Source organism: Schistocerca serialis, chromosome 7, assembly GCF_023864345.2.
Source record: "Schistocerca serialis cubense isolate TAMUIC-IGC-003099 chromosome 7, iqSchSeri2.2, whole genome shotgun sequence".
NCBI classification, from domain to species: Eukaryota; Metazoa; Arthropoda; class Insecta; order Orthoptera; family Acrididae; genus Schistocerca; species Schistocerca serialis.
This window is the reverse complement of record NC_064644.1, coordinates 196,261,116-196,279,118: the sequence shown is the minus strand read 5'-3', so window position 1 is coordinate 196,279,118 and position 18,003 is coordinate 196,261,116. Positions and strand designations below refer to the sequence as shown.

Genomic DNA, 18,003 nt, shown 5'->3' with positions numbered 1-18,003 from the left:
GCAGGAAGTTTCATATCAGCGCACACTCCGCTGCAGAGTGAAAATCTCATTCAGGAAGGCATGATGTTTTGACTAATCAGTGTATATGAAGTAAGTTTGCGAGGAACCCTCAGTCCGCGTGTACTACTCGCACTTGGCTTTTTTTTTCTTTCTTATTTGGTTCATTTTCATTTGAATGCCCCTTATACATCGAATGTTCAAATGTGTGTGAAATCTTATGGGACTTAACTGCTAAGGTCATCAGTCCCTAAGCTTACACACTACTTAACCTAAATTATCCTAAGGACAAAAACAAACACCCATGCCCGAGGGAGGACGCGAACCTCCGCCGGGACCAGCCACACAGTCCATGACTGCAGCGCCCTAGACCGCTCGGCTAATCCCACGCGGCTTATACATCGAATACAGCCCTAAGTCGCCCAGTATCGTCTTACAGTCTGAAGCACGGAAGAAATAAAAGTGAGTAACTGAGCTGTGTAACGAGGTCCGGAGAGGAGCAGGCCCCACGACTGATATCTCAGCGCAGACTTGACAGCTGGTGACGAGCGCAGGATTCGCACGACGCCGCCCGACGTCAGCGCGGACACAGGCGCGAGCGATATCTGAGCGGACACGCTTGACCGGCGCTGACGAGCGGAGTATTTGCGTGACGCACGCTGCGCGGCGCGACCCTAAAGTGCGGTGCTTTTCTCGGGAGGCCGTCGGCTGTTTGAATATGCGTAATCTGGGGACATTAGGACCAGTGGCGGCTGCAGCCTGCGAGTAGTGCTCATCTGGACGCGGCGCCATGCTGGCCGCGCCTCCCGACTTCCCCGCACAGCCGTACACCCGAGCGCTACTGCACTGCCCGAGACGGCGAACACCGCGATACAGGGCCCACGGTATGTAGCGCACCGTGTTAACGATTACAAGAGATCTGGCTAAAAAAAATAACAGGATTAGGATTATGTCGGTCTTTATTATTACTTCTTCACAACCGTTGCATTTTCCTCTTTTGTGTATCTTCTCTATGACAGGTTTCCGCTAGAGGTTCTCCATCGCTTCCTTTTCATCTTCCTACAGCTCTTTGTATATTCATCCTCAACTAATGCAACCCATCATTCCAATTCTCTTTGTTTCTCTTCCTTTCATACCTTTCACTTTACTCTCCACTATTCTTTGTTGCAGATAATTCCTAGTTAGTGCATGTCCAACCCAATATTTTTTCCTCTTCCTGATCACTTCCAATAGTTTTCTTCCTTCTCCTGTTATCTTCATTACTTCTTCATTCTTAAGTCTCGAACAACTTCACCTGAACCGAGCGAGGTGGCACAGTGGTTAGACACTGGACTCGCATTTGGGAGGACGACGGTTCAATCCCGCGTCCGGCCATCCTGATTTAGGTTTTCCGTTATTTCCCTAAATCGCTCCAGGCAAATGCCGGGATGGTTCCTTTGAAAGGGCACGGCCGCCTTCCTTCCCCATCCTTGCCTAATCCGATGAGACCGATGACCTCGCTGTCTGGTCTCCTTCCCCAAACAACCCCAGCCCCCCAACTTCACTTGAAGCATTTTTCTTCATAGCCACATTCTCAAACTTGCTAAATATCTTTTTTTGTTTTAACTGTCCATGATTCACTGCTTTGTAACACTCCACTCCACACATAACATTTTTCAAATCTTTCGTTCATTATCTCCTTCAAAATACTCCCCTCAGTGATACTTACACAGTTCCGTGGGAGATTTCCGCTGCTCAAATCAATATTTGAAGTTATTTTCTGAAAGAATGTTCGTGGTCTCCATCGCTTTTTCTTTCGCGGTTTCAGCTCTCTCAAATTTCTTTGCATTAACTGCAGATTTCGCTTTGGAGAAAAGAAAAAATGCGACGCGGAGCAAGATATAGAGAGTAAGGTTGATGTTCCAATACAGGGATCCCATGCTTAGCCAAAAACGACATGACATTTAATCCACTATGGGCCAGGTATACTGTCACTTACACAGAAAAAACTGAACTATTTGGAGTCGCATAAGACAGCGTCTAAGCGCTTCTGTGGTTGCAGAAGTATTGTGTGTCATGCAATGTACGACACTTCAGCGTGCTAATGGCCAGCGATGTGTTTATTGTATTTTGATTTTGAAAGGTGAAAATATTCACGATAAATTTCGAAGACTGCAGGCTCTAATAGCGAGGTCATGAACACACGAACAGTTCCATCCCACAGATACTAAGGCGAATAGTCTTTGGTTCTCTGAGCCTTGGAACTAAATGCATCAAGGTATCGAAGCCAGACTTCGGCGAGTTAACGAGCGCCTTTAACTAGTACCGTTAACGACTTGTGTTGAATCGATTGTACTGGTAATGTTTTGATTCGTCAAGACATTGCACTAACTGTGCTTTCTTGACGGAACGCTGAAATTTTCTAAAGTTTATCGACAGTGATAATGGTTTTTATTGTCTAGATAGTGTGAGGGTCAAGGCTATTGGAAATGCAGTGTAACTCGTGTTGCCACATAAAATTTACATAACGCAGATCAGATCGAGGCTATGCGCACTCATCATTGCCATTATCTAGTGATACTGCGGTAACTGCGTTTCTTGCTATATATAAGGTACGAAATTCATTAACGAAGAAGAACTCGATCTTTCTTTACTTTAGGGTGTGAGTTGAAGCAAGAGTGAGTCATCGCTGCTTCGTAGCCTGTGGTTCCCGTATTTGAACGACCACTTCCTTACGCAGTCATCAATATGAATAGAATTACTTTTATTGAATACGAGTATTTCTAACTGGAGACATCGATACAGCGTAGTTTGAAAAATAATGTGAAGCAGGAACGCTTTTTTTATTTTCTATTTTGACCCCACTCTGAGACCGTCGGTATACAGGTTGAAATAATTAATGTATAAAATCCATATTTGACCATCAGCTGCTTTTATTTGTTATTGTAGGATAAGTCCTGAGACATCAATGTTCTTTTTTTTATGTTCCTCTTGTATTCTCCTTTCAAGACAGTGCTCATTTCATTCAGTACTCTTCCAAGTACTTTGCTTTCTCAGACAGAATTGCAATGCCATCGGCAAACTTCAAGGTTTTTATTTTTTGTTCAAATGTTCAAATGTGTGTGAAATCTTATGGGACTTAACTGCTAAGGTCATCAGTCCCTAAGCTTACACACTACTTAACCTAAATGATTTTAAGGACAAACACACACACCCATGCCCGAGGGATGACTCGAACCTCCGCCGGGACCAGTCGCACAGTCCATGACTGCAGCGCCCTAGACCACACGGCTAATCCCGCGCGGCATTTTTTTTTCCCCTGGACTTTAACTCCTCCAAATTTTTCTTTGATTTTCTTTGCTGCTTGCTCAATGCACAGACCGAATAACGTCGGGGATAGGCTACTACCCTGTCTCACTCCATTCTCAAGTGTTTCTTCCATTTCATGCCCCTCGACTGTTATAACTGTCGTTTGGTTTGTACAAATTGTAAATACACTTTTACTCCTGTAATTTGTCCCTGATACCTTCAGAATTTCAAAGAACGTATACCAGTCATCATTATCAAAAGCTTTCTCTAAGTTTGCAAATTCATTAAACGTAGGTTTGTCTTTCCCTAACCTATCTTCTCAGAGAAGTCGTAGGGTCAATATTGCCTCGCGTGTTCCTATACATCTCGGGAATCTAAACTGGTCTTCCCCGAGGGCGGCTTCTACAAGTTTTTCCTTTCTCCTGTAAATAATTCGTGTCATTTTTTTGCATTCATGAATAATAAAACTGATATCAACATCTACATCTACATCTATGCTAACGGATGTAATGTTAAACTTAAATCAAAGTAACAGCAAGTGGCTTGATTTAGATGTGCTTAAAAATTTTATGTAACTGTTTTTCTTTAAATTACTTTATACAACTTACGAATGCCTAATGAAATTCTTAACAGCTCTATGGAAACTTCGAAGCTAATACAGAGTTAGATATTGGTAGAATTCTGGGAAAATGCTATAACTATGCAAAGAGGATTGCTACAAAACACTCTTGCAACCTATTCTAAAATATTGCTCAAGTATGTGGAACCATAGCACGTAGGACTAATGGAAGTAATTGGACGTATGTAAAAGAGATGGGTAGCACCAGTGGTCTTAGGTTCATTTGACTCACGCTGGAAGATAGGTGCAAATTATCCCGCGAAAGCCAATTTATAAAGTTACAAGAACCGTATTAAGTGGAGAATCTGGAAATACATCGAAACCCGCTACTGCCGCTCCCGTAGAGATCGCGGAGACAATATTAGACTAACTGCAACGAGCATAGAGGAATTTAAATATTGTGCTAGCGCTCCATACGTGAATCTAACGGGAAGAAGCTGTTAAATACAACAGGAAATGGTTTCTGCCATGCACTTCACAGTGGTTTGCAGAGTATGCATGTCGATGCAAATGTAGATGCAGACATGACGCGCAACCTAATGCTATTCAAATAGGCGTGAAAGTAAGGAAATTAAAGAGAGTAATTCTGAACATAGACGGAAAATAATTGGTTTTACGAGTGTTGGAACTTTGATAGTGGCAACTATTTATATAAACCTCGTACAAAATATATACGTGTTTCAAAGTTTTACTGACCTTCAAAGTAGTCACCATCATTGTGTATAACCCTGGTCGTAGGTTGTGTTCAAAAAATCAACAGCATAGAGACAGTAGTGATGACACTTTCTGCAGGACCTGCCCATCATTTTGCAAGGCAATGCTCAAGCACGTACAGTGCAAGCTGTTACTGATTTGTTTGACTGATGGGGCTGCTAAGTGCTATACCACCTACTGGCACTCCCCTGACTTAAGCCCTCGTAAGTTCAACTCGATTTCTAAACTGAAGGAAACACTTCACTGCATTCGCTTCAGAACTGCCAAAAATTCGTCGGGGAATAGACCGCGCCGCTCGAACTGTCAACACAATTGGCACTGCTAAGAGTATCCTACGACTTCCACATCGCTGGCAACGGGTTATACGCAATGCTGGTGACTACTTTGAAGGTCAGTAAATCTTTGGAACATATACCTATTTTGTACGAGCTGTAAATAAATAGATGCCACTACTGAAGTTCCAACCCCCGTATATTCGTTTCCGCTTCTAAGAAAAACACAACTAAACGACTGAGATAAGTGCTCTGTACGAATTTAGTACTGTAACTATTGATTACTGGTCACTAGAGATTTATCTTGTGACAAATGCTGCAGAAATCGAGGGTATAAAATCCCCCCTTCTGTATGGCCTTCATAGATCTCGACAAGGTATTCGACCTTGTTGATTGAGAGGCTCTAAAAAAACAGTACACCAAGAAGCAGTTATCCGAATGGGAAGGAAATCAATTGAATAAATGCAAATGTACAGACGAACAAATCACTATAGTTCATAAACGTAGGATATTTTATTCAAGAGAAAAAGCTTCACAAATTGAACCAGTCAACAATGCATTGGTTCACCTCTGGCTATTATGCAAGCAGCTACTCTGCTTGGTAGCGATTGAAAGAGATGTTGGGTGTCCTCCTGAGGCATGTCATGCCCCATTCTGTCCCATCGGTGCGCTACATTGACATAATCTCAAGCTGGTTAGAGAGCCCTACCCATAATGCTCCAAATGTTATCACTCGTGGAGAGATCCAGCGACCTTTCTGGCCAAGGCAGGGTTTGGCAAGCACGGAGCCAAGTAGTAGAAACTTTCGCCGTGTGCCGGCAGGAATTCTCTTGCTGAAATGTAAGCCCAGGATGATTTGGCTTGAAGGTCAACAAAACGGGGCGTAGAACGTTGTCGACTCATCGCTGTGCTGTACCGATGCCGCAGATGGCAGCCAAAGAGACCTGCTATGGCACACCAGACCATCAACTCCTGGTGTCGGGCTGGATGGCGGGCGACAATCAGGTTGGCAATCCACCACTGTCGGAGGCGTCTCCACACACGTCTTCGACCTGGAATCTCTCTGACTGGAGTATAATTGTCTTCAGTGATGAGTGTCGCTTTGTATCGAAACCCGACAGCGTATCTGGAGACGCCCCGGACGGTGGTGGGATACAAACTAACTGTCGCCCGCCACACGGATCGACAACCAGAAGTGATGGTTCGAGGTGCCATTTCTTTTTTATAACGGGGCCCCTCTGGTTGTCATCTGCGGCACCGTTACAGCGGGTAGCGGTTCGTCGACGATATGGTGAAACCTTCCCGTCTCCTCTATATCTCTTTTGTTGGAACCTTCCCGTCTCCTCTATATCTCTTTTGTTACGCAACCTTCCCTTTTACAATAATCTATGAAACCTTCCCTTAGGATTTCTACCTCTTGCTTAATAATAACAAATGAAATCTTCCCTTTGAAATTTATTCTCTTTCTCAATCTTCGCACACAAATTTAATTGCTGCTTATTAAAAGTGATTTTCTGATTATTTCGACGAAACATAGAATGTGTCGTCGTCGTGGCCCTCAGTCGTTACCTGCAATAACCCAAAACTTTTCCTTACCTTTTTTACTGTTACTGGACCATCTGACCGCTACATCGAACTGCGACATGAATATACTTACTCTCTTTTACTATACGCTACTAGCTGCTGGTGGGCTGTCATAATAAGTGGCTGTATTTATTACCAAAGCTGACGTTATTCTTTAATTAACTTGACTGAAAATGAAATGGCTCTGAGTACTATGGGACTTAACATCTATGGTCATCAGTCCCCTAGAACTTAGAACTACTTAAACCTAACTAACCTAAGGACATCACACAACACCCAGCCATCACGAGGCAGAGAAAATCCCTGACCCCGCCGGGAATCGAACCCGGGAACCCGGGCGTGGGAAGCGAGCGAGAACGCTACCGCACGACCACGAGATGTGGGCTAACTTGACTGAAGTTACGTAATTCATAGTTAAAGTTTCTCTTGACAACAATAAAATTTTGCAAAGTTTTGCGTTGATGGTTTTTGGGATGGATTATAATCAGTAATGCAATATTGCTGGTAAAAATTAATTATATTCTGAATGAAATGATTTCACAAACGTTCAAATAGGACTTACTTTTTACAATAATCTTACAACTAGCAATGCGCAAACATATCTTCAGTAGTCTTGAGTTTCTCAAAAAATTAATTCAATAATATTAGTTCCTCATATGATAATAGCTAGCTGATGTCTCTGTACATCCGTTTATAATCTCTTGTAAATCATAACTAGTGGGTGGCAGGCACACCGCTCCTCTAAACCTCTCGCTTCAGACCTGCTACCGACTCGCTTCACATCTCGCTTACTACTGACTTCCTACGAACGCTAAAGTGCGGTCTTCCTGCCAACAACGCTTTGTGGTACAGGCAATCCCTGCTACCATTACAAAATGTATCAATGCGCGGTCTTTCCCGCTCTTTTCTTTAAATGAATCCATACGCTGTCTCTTCTGCACTTTTTAAAATTATGTCAATGTGCGGTCTCTCCTGCCAACAACACTTTGGTGCAGACATTCCCTGCTACCACAATTATTTCCAACATGACAAATATTAATTATTCCTATTTAATACTATTAATAGAATATAAACTTCTTTCATAAATTGTGGTTTGACAATAGACAATGGAAATATACACGTCTTACAATGGTAAGCCTCTTTTTATTGCCCCTCATGGCAAGCCTTTACATTTCAGCAAGATAATGCCCGCACGCACACGGCTAGAGATCCTACTGCTTGTTTTCGTGCTTGCCAAAACCAACACTGACTAACAAGGTCGTCGGATATCCCCACAATTGAGGACATTTTGCAGCATTGTAAACAGGACCCTCCAACGATGTCGCAATTTTGACGATCTACCTCGAAAACTGCACAGAATTTTGGACGATATCGCTCAGGACATCTAACAACTCTGTATATCAGTGCCAACCCGAATAATAGCGTTCATAAGGGCCGAAAGTGGACCAACGAATTACTGACTTGCTCAACTTGTGAAGCTCTTTGTCTCGAATAAATCATTCAATTTTTCTGAAACTGTAGTCATTTGACTGTCTGTGCATGCAAATCACATCTACGGATTTCCGTCGCATTTGGATAACTGTTCCGTGGTGCGTCTTTTTTTCTTTAGAATGTATACTGGATGTCCCAGGAGGAATGGTGAATACTCAGGGGTACGACAGGAACGATCATTTCAAGCAAATAACTTCATATGGACATATGCCCTATTCCGAATGGACTACACCTTGCTACAGGAAAACTAACATCGGGAGTTGCAATAGTGATCTGAATGGGTAGCAGGACTTTCAACCATAGTAGATTAAGAGCTATGAGACCTATGAACAAGACAGTCACTGTGGTGTCACCGCCAGACACCATACCTGCTAGGTGGTAGCTTTAAATCGGCCGCGGTCCATTAGTACATGTCGGACCCACGTGTCGCCACTGTCAGTGATCGCAGACCGAGCGCCACCACACGGCAGGTCTCGAGAGACTTACTAGCACTCGCCCCAGTTGTACGGACGACTTTGCTAGCGACTACACGGACGAAGCATCGCTCATTAGCCGAGCAGCTAGTTAGCATAGCCTTCAGCTAAGTCAATGGCTACGACCTAGCAAGGCGCCATTAGCATTACATTGCATTTATCTAGAGAGAGTCTCACTTGTATCATGAAGAACGCTGTATACAAATGATGGATTAAAGTTAAGTATTCCAGCAGCTACGTACTTTTCTTTATAGCATCCATTACGTATCCTGTTTCAGACCTCACGCCACCCTGCGTGAGTTAGCGCGTGCATCTTGGCCGCCTCTTTCTTTTAGTGTGCGTAGTGTTGGCAAGTCTGCCGACAATACAGTCACAACCTCTGTCATCGAACTCGAGAACACAGATGATGATGTTGTAATGGCTAAATTAGAGTAAGCCCTTTAAATAATTTTGAATATGTTCAATGAGGTATACATAAGCATCAGCATAGATGTCAGTATCAGAAAACCTCAAATTTTATTTCAGCTTTCACCAAACAGAAACTACACTCATGTTCATAAATCAAAGATAATTGCAGAATGTGGTGCCACACAACGTGACACTACATAAAACTGGCGCTAATAACATAGGCACATAGGGAACACGCACGACACAGATCTGTAAATCCACGGTATTGGTTATAAGTTGAAAAAACCGTCCCGAAACACATGTGCTACAAAACGCCACTGTTTCCTGCGCATGTACCCCGATATCAATATGGGATATGATCTCCAATCACACGTACACAGGCCGCACAACGGGTTGGCATACTCTGGATCAGGTGGTCGAGCAGCTGCTGGGGTATAGCCTCCCATTCTTGCACCAGTGCCTGTCGGAGCTCCTGAAGTATCATAGGGGTTCGAAGACGTGCAGCGATACGTCGACCGAGAGCATCCCAGAGGTGCTCGATGGGGGTTAAGGTCTGGAGAACAGGCAGGCCATTCCATTCACCCGATATCTTCTGCTTCAAGGTATTCCTCCACGATGGCACCTCGGTGGGGTCGTACATTATATCCATCAGGAGGAAGGTGGGACCCATTGCTTCCCTGAAAATGACGTCCCGATACACCAGACCTGTTACAGTTCCTCTGTCAAAGACATGCAGGGATGTACGTGCACCGATCATAATGCTACCCCGCACCATCCAACCACGACCTCCACACAGGTCCCTTTCAAGGACATTAAGGGGTTGGTATATGGTTCCTGGTTCATGCCAGATGAAAACCCGGCGAGAATCACTGTTCAGACTATACGTGGACTCGTCCGTGAACATAACCTAGGACCACTGTTCCAATGACCATGTACTGTGTTCTTGATACCAGGCTTTACGGGCTCTCCTTTGACCAGGGGTCAGTGGAATGCACCTCGCAGGTCTCTGGGCGAATAAACCGTGTTTTTTCAGTCGTCTGTAGACTCTGTGTCTGGAGACTACTGTACCAGTGGCTGCGGTAAGGTCCCGAGTAAGGCTACCTGCAGTACTCCGTGGCCGTCAGCGGGCACTGTTGGTGAGATATCGGTCTTCTTGTGGTGTTGCACACTGTGGATGTCCCGTGCTGTAGCGCCTGGACACGTTTCCTGTCTGCTGGAATCGTTGCCATAATCTTGAGATCACACTTTGTGGCACATGAAGGACCTATGCTACGACCTACTGTGTTTGACCAGCCTCCAGTGGCCCTGGTATTCTACCTCTCATAACATGAATATGTGTTCTTTGAGCCATTTTCAACACACAGTCACCATTAGCACGTCTGAAAACGTCTGCACAATTATTCGCTGCACCGTACTCTGACATGCACCAACACACCTCTGCGTATGTGGACTGCTGCCAGCACCACCGTGCGACGACCGCAGGTGATTTAAACCCGCAAACTGCCCACCAGATAGTTTCTTCACCATGTATTAGCATTACCCTTAATTTATGAGCATGAGTGTACATAGATAGCAGTATCACAGTCATAGAGGAAACAAACGTTACTATCATGGAGGCCATCATCATCAACCGTCAGCTTCGATGTGGTGCTCATATTACCCACACATCTCAAGTCTCTCGAGAACTGTCATCAGCGCTGCCTCAGGAGAAATCTGAAAGTAAAATGGCAAGACCGGCACACTAGTATCAGTATCCGTGAGGAAAATAATGCTACCAGCATAGAGGGCATCATCATGCGCTGGTCACTTTAACCACCTGCCCGACTCAGTCACGGACAACAAAAACAATAACTACTGAAATGGTAAAGAGACGCTCTGAAGTCACATCTTTAAGAAAATGGCAAATCGGCAGCGGAAACTGAGAAACCACCTCCCTCCAGTCCTCCAGCGTGGGGCTGGACTATTTGTGTTGGCTCACAGTACTTCGGAAAACAGTGCCGTAGGCAAAGATTAGACAAGCTAAACTGTAGGAAAGAGCGAGAAAAACTCACGACAGACTATCGGTAGCAATCCGCGTTTGACATGGGCTGGGCTTGTCCTCACTGTAGTAGAAAATATAGTTCAGGGTTGGTCTCCTCAGCCACTCACGAACTCATAAACTGTAGTGGCGTGGCAAGACAGCCAAGCCACTCGGAGGTACTGGTAGAATACTTAACTTTAATCCACAATCGGTGTACATCTCTCTTGACTGTACATAATTTCCATTTCAATATACACTGGTAATGGCGCCTTGCTAGGTCGTAGCAAAAGACGTAGCTGAAGGCTATGCTAACTATCGTCTCGGCAAATGAGAGCGTATTTGTCAGTGAACCATTGCTATGAACGTCGGCTGTACAACTGGGGCGAGTGCTAGTAAGTCTCTCTAGACCTGCCGTGTGGCGGCGCTCGGTTTGCAATCACTGACAGTGGCGGCACGCGGGTCCGACGTATACTAACGGACCGCGGCCGATTTAAAGGCTACCACCTAGCAAGTGTGGTGTCTGGCGGTGACACCACATAAACGACAATGACACTCGTGAATTACATAAATACTCATTAGAGGACCAGTACTTATGATGACCAGAACCCGGAGTATGGCACGTGGAGGAAGGTAGTTCGTATCAATATTAGTAACTTCTTGTCTTAATGTATTTGTTCTAGCGTCCGCTGCTCGTGGTCTCACGGTAGCGTTCTCGCTTCCCGAGCACGGGTACCCGGGTTCGATTCCCGGCGGGGTAAGGGATTTTTCCTGCCTCGAGATGACTGGGTGTTATTGTGTCGTCCTCATCTTCATCATTCATCCCTATCACGGTCGGAGGAAGGCAATGGCAAACCACCTCCACTAGGACCTTGCCTAGTAAAGCGGTGCGGGTCTCCCACATCGTTCCCCTACGCTCTGTAAAGAAGCATAGGAATTCATTTCACTTCATCATTTGTTCTAGTACTTATTTGAAAATGTCTGCCGCTAAGCCTCAGCACTTTCACTAACATCTCTCATTTTACTCTCCTGGCCCCTGTGTAAGATACACGATGGAGACGGTCCAGTTGTGGTGCAGTCTTCCTAGAATACTGATTCTTCAAATGCACTCAACAGACAACAATGCCGCATTTCTTCCAGAGATTCCCATATAAGATACTCAAAATCTGTATTACAGTTTCATGTGAGCCCTAATGACCTGCCTTGATCGGCCTAGCGCGTCTCCTAATTTCATCTGTACTGTCCTGTGTGACCACTCATCCACTCGGATAGCCAAGCATATTAAAGCGCCACTTCTGGGATACGGGGTTGTGAACCTGCCCCGGATCAAATCCGTCTCGCGGATTAACTCTTTTACTACTGAGAGGACGTGTCTGTTCCACATTAGATTATCAGAGAAAAACCGTCTCGCGGATTAACTCTTTCACTACTATTGGGACGTATCTGTGTCACAATAGATTATCATAGAACCAGTGAGAATTTGCTTCTTGTTACTACTAAGTATCAGTTTCCCACTGGTAAGGGGAAGCGTAGTTCTTGTAATTACAGCTTGTACTTGTTGACTGTGCTGCCTTCAACTTTCATTGTTAACCCTCTGCTGCACTCTGCTTAGTATTGTCGCATTGAATAATTGTGCGCCTGCAGTAATGAACAGATTTTCAAAGGAGACTGCTGTTGTATCTTCCTGGACAATGAGTGTCAATGAACTCTACGCACGTACTAACGTTTGCCACTTCGCAAACGGTGTCGATACTGACCGCCTGCAACGTGAGTTTAAAAACTTGGAGCAATGCTCTGTCCACTGACGTGTGTCTGTTTTCAATGTGTGTTGTAGATTTTGTGCAGTCGTCTTCCCCGGAGGTACTTGTCAATAACCCTAAATGTCACACCCCTAGCTGCGTAGGAAAACAAAAGGGCAGGAAATAATGTTTTACATTTGTTACTCCTTACTGCGACATTAATTTAATGAAAGAAAAAAACCATACATTAATGCCTTTCACTCCGAAAGCAACTAAATACCAGGCTGGTACCCTCGTCCCGCCTCAGATGCACGCTACGTAAACAGTGAAAAAACGTTCTCACATTTGAATGTGAGATTTACCCTGGAGCGAGGCATGCGGGGCAGAGAGTCCGCGCACGGTACGGTGGACGATGAGCAGTGACCAGTTCTCATACAAAGCGCTGGGCGTGTTCGTTCGTTTGTTCTTCGGAAGGGGAGCCGGTCGGCAATTATAGAATCGAGGCGCACGCGCTGTACAATTTCTCAAACGGTTTTACAGAAATTATTCGGTAAAATAAATTCATTGTTGGATTTTATATAGCTTTATATGTCAGGTTCATGATATCGTGCCCATTGTTTCATCAATGGTCATAGTTACTGTGATATTTACGTGGAAGTAAGACATTGCACGAAATTCGGATAAGTTTTCTATGAAAAATAATGGTTGCCATGATTCGGCATTTGATGGGTATTACATAATATGTTGCTGAGTATGAAATTTAGCAAACATCTTGAATTTTTATTTCGCCTTGAGTAGAGGTGCCCATCTGTCACCAATGTCGAGAAAATTGATCTGACGTAGCAGACTCATTTGCGACTGCGCCACGCCAGTGATAAAGCCAGAGTGAAATATCCACAATATTCTTCATATTTAATAAACGGTTTCCGATATAGAAACGAGATTTTGGAAAATGATAGCATGCAAAGAGGACAGTATTTTTCCATGTCGTTGTTGTGCAAAACATCATTATCTACCGTGTTATTCTACTAACAACAGACTTCTTCGATGAAAGAATGTAATTTTTAAGGACCATCAATAGCTGGTGAAACGAGAAATGCTATGGATTTTGGAACAACATACGTGAAGCTATTACACTTTTCTTGTGCCTAGGATGTACTTTTTCATAAGCTACTGCCCTTTCTTTTCCTCAGTTTCTCACTTAATAAACCACTGCTTCAGAATTCTCTTGCAATTGCGTCTGCAAAACATTTTAGCGAGGTGAGGCTACGTAAACTCCGCTGCGTTTTAGCAAAAGAAGCAAATTTTAACATGGCAACCAGAGAATGTGTAGATTTTACTCAGAACTCACCACTTATAACGCTTCTCTGAAAGTTACAAAAGATTAACAAGCCGGGCGAAAACAAATATATGCATTTTTGGCGGAATTCTTTTTAGATGCTACCAAAATAGAGGCGATAGATCTTTTTGAATTGTTACCATGCAAGTGTGGTTGTGGAGGGGCGCCACTAAACAGGCTTCAGTTTAGAACGTCATTTCCCAGTGCTCCGCATTTCCCCTAAAATGCCTGCCTAAAACCGCCTCCCCACGCATGCGCTGCCGTCTGCGCATCTGCTAGCCATGGTATTCTGTGCGGACTCTACACAGTTTTCGTGCCAGGGACCCAGGGACGTGGTGGAGTCGATAAGGGCATCCGACTATCAGCTACCACTAACTTTGTACCTTAACCTATATGAAAATGCCGACCCTATGGGAGACACGGGAAAGGGCGAGGGAAGAAGAGGTAAAGAAGAAGAAGTCCTTAGTGTCTACTCGATAAGGATACCAAACACTACAACAATATTCTGCAACAGGCTGCATCAGCAAATTGGACTAGCCTTCCTTTACAGGTAAACTGCATTTTCCTATAAATCTACCACTAAATGTAAGTCTTCTACTTGCTTCCTCTCCTCTGCCAGTGATTTGAAATGTTCGTCCCATTTAGTACAGCTTTACGCTAGGACCCCTACTTATTAAAACGATTTGGTAGGATCCCAGAAATCGACTAAGAATTTTCCATGGAAACTAAGAGATTCCCGACATAACTCCGAAACACGGCATTGAGTATGGGTGTGGTCCAATGCCATTTGGTCCAATAATGAAATAGACGAGAAACATTACTTTAATTTGTGTGTATCGGGTATTGAACCGGGGACTAGAAAGGACGGAGAGGCTTTGTCCCGCCGTGGCCCACAGTGGTTCACAACCCCACAACAGGCTACAGCGGTCCACCCACCCCATTGCCGGCCCACACCGAATCCAGCGTTACTGTGCGGTTCGGTCCTCAGTGGACCCAACAGGCAACGTCTCATTCCAGATGAGTGTAACCCCAAATGTTTGCATGGTAGAGTAATTATGGTATACGCGTACGTGGAGACAGTGTATGCGCAGCAATCAAGGACAGAGTGTAGCTGAGGCGGAATAAGGGGAACCAGCCCGCATTCGCCGAGGCAGATGTAAAACCGCCTTAAAAACTATCCACAGGTCGGCCGGCACACCGAACCTCGACACTAATCCGCCGGGCGGATTCGTGCCGGGGACCGGCACGCCTTCTCGCTCGGGAAGCAGCGCGTTAGACCGCGCGGCTAGCTGGGCGGGCTAACATTACTTCAGTACTTTTGCTTCGTTTGGTACGAATAAAATGAGCAACTATATTTTATTATTCGTTCCTTTGCGCATGGCTCCACAGCCTCGACGTAAACTGTCAGAACGTCCTATTTTGGTATGTTCTTCAACTCACGCACCACACCTTGAATGGCGTTGAGTATTCATGAGAATTTCTGCATTTTGTCGCTTCGTGGTAGTTTCGTATTGATAATACGAAGTTGCGCCACCAGTGATGACGTTTTCCAGAAACAAACTGTCGGAGCTTTTCATTTCACTCAAGTCGTTGCAGGATTCCACGCTTTGCTGTTTTATTTGGGAGTCAAGGTGGGGGGAGGGGCGGAGGCAAACTTTTCACCTACTTTTGTCTTCTTTAGAACATTCTAGCGATGTCCTGAACACTTGATTTAGAGATGTTGCCCCATTGCGACTTGTGACATAACAATGATGATATATTACGTCAGCAGTCAATTATTTAAAAAACACTGTGGGCTTACAACTGACTGGTCGAATGTCCGTCTGTTGTCTACACTTGGTATGTCAGACTGCTACCATAGGCACTGTGCTGATGACGCTTGCACGCCAGGAATAAAATCAATCGTGAAACTTTTTGGACGGACAGTGCTTGTCCACCGCAGGCTATAAGAAACTTTTGTACAGTGAAATCTATTACATAAAGTAGTACATTCGGGCTGTGCTCGTTTCCAAACGACTCCAAATAGCAATGAGCTAACACAGTTTAGAAAAGGTTAAACTCTTTTTTCTAACGTCGTTACACTTTGCAAAATTGTAACTATTGTTATATTATTTACTGCTGAGGTGGTGAAATGTGTGTCGTATAATTAAAATGCTATTTAATGCTGCTTGGGGACAGCTACATGTTCCCAAACACACGTCGAAAATTGCACATATCTTCTGGAACATCACATACCGCTACACAATGCCTTCAAGTATGCAGTACATTTTGTTCAAGGAAATATATGTAAATTTTCGACGCATGTGTGGGAAAAATTCTCCATACCCATTTAGCAGAAAATAGTTTTGAATGTAACGACACACATTTCACCGGTGCAACTGTGAGTACTGCATCAGCAGTTGTAATTTTGCAAAGTGTAGCAATGTTAAAAACAATGTTTTACCTTTTTACCTTGTATTAGCTCGTTGATATTTGATATTGATAGTATTTGAAAGTGACCATAGGTCGGGATTGGCCAATATTAAAGATCATCTGTATAAAAATTTTTGGCAACCTACGGTTGGCATAAATTGGTTTTAACATTCATACATTTAATGAAAAGCCACTCCAGTTGCTAATAACAGTTTTATTAAGTGAACCAATGTTTACTGTACAATTGATGCATAAAACGTATGGGCTTGCTGAGCTGTACAACTCGTTGTATTAAAAAGTACTGGCATACCTAGTTTTAAGAAGAGTTAGCTTCTGGCATGTTCGAAATTACAAATTGTGTGCTTTATCAATAAAAGGTTCAAATAATTTTTTTAGGTTTTACGAAAGTGTAGAGCAGTTGCGTTAGTCGAGGCATCCGAGTCGAGTGTCAAGTCGCGTCTTCCAGCCTGCGAAAGTTGAAATACAGGAACTTTAGACGGTACTAGCGTAGCTTGGACGCATCATGGACTGCTTACAAAAGCGTGTTTACAAATACCTAGATACAGCTGTGAACTTGCGGAGTACATTTAAAGGACTTTGTTAGTAACATGGGACGGCAGATGTCCAACAAACTGGTGTTCCTTAGTGTGCGTAGCTCGGTGAGTATCTTTTCTTTGGATTTTTTTAGGTGACCGTAAATTTGTACTTCTTCATATATGTTCATAAAGCATTGATTCTTCATTGTGTGAAGAATTACGAGGTTGTTTTTGATATTGCGCACTGTGTGACTATCTTGCATAAGGTGGGCCGTGAAGCTGGATTTATTTCCTAGGTTTCTTCCTATTGTCTGTGTTGGTCCATGGGAATGAAAAGGTCTAAGAAATTAGTACTGTAATCCAGCTGGTGAAATACCATAAAAGTACTATTATTATGCATTTTACTAAATGCCTTTGCGAATTTGTAATAAGCCACCAAATAAGACGAGAATATCACTAACATGAAGTTTGTAATACGCTATATAAACGTTAATTACAGGATGAGATTTGAACAATTCATTTTTCAAACGATTGATGAATAAAACTGCCAGTGTACCTGCCAAGGGAGATCCAATAGCTAATCCAACTTTTTGAATATAGACCTTGGTTTGAAAGGAAAGGTAGCTGTTCTCTAGCATAATTTCCAGAAATTCGATTATTTCAATACTTGTCCCAGGGGAAGTGCCTTGTGTATTAGCAATTTTTTTTAAATTACTGCTATCGTTTCGGTTATACGGAAATAAGTGTACATATTTGCTGTCTCAAGCGTAGCGAACCTGGCGTTAGCATGGGTAAGGGATATCTAATCGCTTCCACAAGTTCGTAACTGTTTTTTACAGAGTAATTCTATTGAAACTCTCAGTAGTTTCTTTGAGTTATTTCTCCTATAAGTAGTTTATTTTTATCTGTGAAATTAACTTTGTAAATCCGCTCTTACTTTATCATTCGACGTTGGTTTTCTGCAGTTCAATCTAAATTATATATACCTCCTTTATTTTTAGTGTGCATACCTAAGCTTTGTTTTTATCACCTATAATGTTAATTATTTATATAGCCATCCCATTATGCCTTAACAGTAGCAATTTCAGATCCGTTTGAGTACAGTCTGATGTAA

The 18,003-nt window shown here is 43.5% G+C and overlaps 1 protein-coding gene across 1 annotated transcript in view; it reads left to right on the top strand.

Annotated features, from left to right (window-relative positions):
* The first annotated feature begins 779 nt into the window (after positions 1 to 779).
* Positions 780 to 18,003, top strand: part of LOC126412336 (nose resistant to fluoxetine protein 6-like) — a 270,762-nt gene continuing 253,538 nt past the window's right edge. Inside the window, exon 1 of the mRNA XM_050081879.1 lies at positions 780 to 881. The gene's annotated coding sequence lies outside the window, so the exon portion shown is untranslated. The remainder of the gene's footprint in view (positions 882 to 18,003) is intronic.